Source organism: Fukomys damarensis, unplaced genomic scaffold (assembly GCF_012274545.1).
Source record: "Fukomys damarensis isolate Sample0158 unplaced genomic scaffold, DMR_v1.0_HiC HiC_scaffold_16, whole genome shotgun sequence".
NCBI classification, from domain to species: Eukaryota; Metazoa; Chordata; class Mammalia; order Rodentia; family Bathyergidae; genus Fukomys; species Fukomys damarensis.
Window position 1 is genome coordinate 87598275 of NW_022900928.1, and position 3907 is coordinate 87602181.

Sequence of the window (3907 nt, forward strand, 5' to 3'; positions counted from 1 at the left end):
CATGATCCATGATCCCAACAATGAATGTAACTGTACTGTATCCCTAAAATGTACCAATAAACTCAATAAAATTAAAAAAAAAAGAAACATGTCTTATTGATCTCTAAATGAAGAAGAGAACAAATCAAAAGAGGAAAAAACAAAGCTAAAATTAAAGTAAAAATTTGTGTTGAGAAGTAAAGTGTCTTGTGGGGTGAAGTAACAGTGCAAAACTAGTATTTTGATAGAGATTACAAGCTGGATGAAACAAGGCTGAAATAAAATTAATTGTGTCAAAAAATAATGTAGACAGGGTGGGGGATTTAGCTCAGTGGTGCCACCTGCCTCTTAAGTGCAAGGTCCTGAGTTGATCCGTGGTGCACAAAAAAAAAAAAAAAAAAAGTAGACAGCGATTGGATGTCCGAATGAGAAATTTAGAGTAGACCAGGATTTTGATCTGGAAGATTAAGTGAAAAAGCACCAGCTAGGCTTTACATTTGTCAGTTTCTTTTAAAATGGATATTTGTTATTATGAAGCATTGTAAAAGAAATACTAAAAGTAAAAATTGCTCCTGTAATATCTCCTCAGTAACCTGTTTCTCTCTCCATTGTAACAGTCATGTTAATATTTTAAGTATTTTAGCTGGGCATGGTGGCGCACACCTGTAATCCCAGCACTCGGGAGGCTGAGTCAGGAGGATCGCTGTGAGTTCAAGATCAGCCTAGGCTACACAGTGAGTTCCAGAGCAGTCTGAACTACATTGTGAGACCCAGTCTCAAAAAAAAAAAAAGTTTTTTTTTTTTTTAAAGTATTTTGCCCCTCTGTCCTTATTGCTTATATTGGTCCAAGGTTTCTAAACCAAGGGATCCTTGAAATACTTATTTCCTTGTTTGAACAGAATCAGACATAGGGAGGACTTTTAGGGTGACCTATGAATTTGTGCTAAACGAGATATCCAGATACTTGTTTAAAGTGTTTTGAACCACGCTATTTTGTCAGTTTCTGAGAGTGCCATGTTCAATCTTGCATAATCGTCAGTCATCAAAAAGTCTTTGCTGCTTTATAAATGTTTGTTTTATATAATGTGAATTTCTGTTATGTTCTCTACATGCATTAATCTATCATTAAATGATGACTTCAGCCATTTATCAGTTTTTGGTGAAAGTTCGTATTTGTATTTGTATCTTTTCATGTTATTTCTGTTAACTGCATTTTTTATCCCTTTCTCCTCACTGTGGAAAATGATTTAAACAATATGTAGTGACCTTCTTTGTCTCTTCTAATCAGTTTTAATCTTAAATTTACTATGTCTGAGATTACAATTGCTATACCCCTACTTTGTTTTTAGGGTGTTGGTACATAAAATATTGTTTTCCATCCTTTGATTTTCAGTTTGTGAATATCCTTTTGGATTAGATTAATTTCTTGCACATATGTGTGTGGGTGTATTTTGAGACAGGGTCTTGCTGTGTAGTTCAGGCTGACCCTGAACTCACTATGTATCCCAGCCTGGCCTCAAGCTTGAGGAAATCCTCCTGCTTCAGCCTCCCAAGTGCTGACATTACAGGCATGCATCACCATTCCCAGCTCTCTGATTGCTTTTAGAATTCTGGTTGGTTTATTTATTTATTTATTTTTGGGTTGAATGTCTGGCAATTTGAAAAGGATATGTCTTGGTGAGCTTCTTTTTTCATCATAGTTCTTGGTGTTCTGGTACCCTCACTTGTACATTGAACTTTTCTCATATTTTGGAAAATTTCTGATATGATTTCTGTTATATATATTTATAATTTCATCTGTGTTACTGTTTAGTTACTCCAGTTAGCTTTAGGTTGGTCTTTTTAGTGTCATATTAGTAGCTGATTATTTATTTTGGCTCCTCTCAGCACTTCTTTATAATTTTCCATTTTTTTCCTCTATTTCAGATTGGAAAATAGAATGTTGAGCAGAATAAATCAGGCATACAAGCTTAAATACCATACAGTATCTCTCATTTGAATAAGGCAATATAGAGCACAATAAAGGATGAATAGGAGACAAGGAGATGGAACTCTTAAATTGGAAAGGGATCCAAGTAAATATGGTTGAGAAGAGAGGGGAAGAGGAAGGGGAAACGCATAGAATAACCTCAATGAATATGCAAATTATATGTCATAAACGTGAGATAAGATTAATAATAACAAGAATGAAAATGGGGAAAAGGGGATTTAGAGAAGGAGGGAGGTGGAAGGGAAGGGGAGCAAAAAGAAAAGAACCAAGCTGTATTGTGTACATGTTCCCACTCCCCAAGATGATTGTAAACTGCATATATTGCAAACTTACACCCCCCGTGGTACTGGGGATTGGACTTGGATCCTTGTACTTGCAAGGCAGGCAGTGGTACCACTGAGCTAAATCCCTGGCCCTGCAAACATACTAATTTTTAAGAAGTAGTTGCAAAAAAGAAATTGATGAAATATTTCTTTTTCCTTTTCTGTTTTCAAGTTTTTGTTGTTTAAACTTAAAAACATAACTACTTAATAAAGTTTTTTCACTGTACCTCACTTATCTGTAATCAGTTCTAAAAATTATTATTTTCCTTATTTCTATGAACAATAAAATCAATCTTTGAATGTTTTTTCCCTGAATACCATTTTTTCATCTTCCAAGTTCCATAGTCTCTGAATTTGGTTCCCTATCAGGTTTGAAAGGATACTGTTTTGGCCATTTGACTTTTAGGGTATAGTAACACACTTCTAATGTTAATTCAGCCTCGTATTCTGACTATATCAATTTAATTTTTAGAAAATCCATAGTTTTTACAGTTTTTTGGAGATGACTTTTTGGCAGCTTGTAGTATATTTCCTTATGGCTTAGATTGGTTAACTGTTGTCAAAATAAAGTTTTAAAAGTAACTTGTTTTTAATATTATTAATCCTTTTTTTTTTTTTTGTACCGGGGATTGAACTCAGATCCTTGAGCTTGCAAGGCAGGCCACCGAACCACTGAGCTAAATCTCTGGCAATATTATTAATCTTTAAAAAAAAAAATTTTTTTTTTTTCTTTTTTGGAACTGGGGATTGAACTCGGTACCTTGCACTTGTGAGGCAGGTGGCGGAACCACCTAGCTTGTTAACCTTTTATTTACATTTATAAATCATTCTGAGTTCATTTGTATTTTCTGTCTTAAATCATACAATAATTTATTTTTCTGTGTTTATTTAATGGGCAGTAATCATCTCAGAAATCTTTCTCTTCATCAGATGTTTGATCCCCTTGCAAAAGTTTTTTTGGTCTTCACACTTAAATGTGGACCTTTGCTCCATAAATTTGTGATTTTCCTATTGGGTTGCATTCTGAAGCTCTTCTGAAGAAAACTGAATCCAACCCATACTTCTGTGAAAGGCAGCCTCTGCCAAAAGGAATAGCGCATACTTTTGTATTTGGCCAAACTGAGAGAAGTGTTCTCTGAGCTCATTCAATGCCACAGTCCCAGGGCATTTTCCTGACAAAAGCCGCTGGCTGATTAACACTTGCATGAAGCACCAGCACTACTCTCCACAGAGGCTTGTCATTTTTACAATAGTACAATAATTTACCTTTTTTTGGAGGGGGTACCTGGAATCAGACCTTGTGCTTTCGAGGCAAGTGGCAGCACTACTGAGCTAAATCTCTGGCCCACTTTTTTCTTTTTTTGAGATGGAGCCGTGCTATATAGTTCAGGGTGCTCTTCAACTCATTATGCAGCCGAGGCTGGTCTTAAACTCATGGCAATTCTCCTGCCTCAGCCTTCTGAGTGCTTGGATTACAGGTGTGCACCACCAGACCTGGCTGAAAAGTATAATAAGTTAAAGCTCTGAAATTATCTGAATATTTCTTTGTTCAGAATGAGAAGTGCTTCAAAGAGTGAGTTATGATCACACACACAAACACACACACACACACACA

General features: G+C 35.7%; 1 protein-coding gene across 1 annotated transcript in view; it reads left to right on the forward strand.

The window, feature by feature from the left end:
- The window catches only part of Kmt2c (lysine methyltransferase 2C), a 180331-nt gene that overhangs the window by 13443 nt on the left and 162981 nt on the right, over positions 1 to 3907 (forward strand). The window lies entirely within an intron of this gene.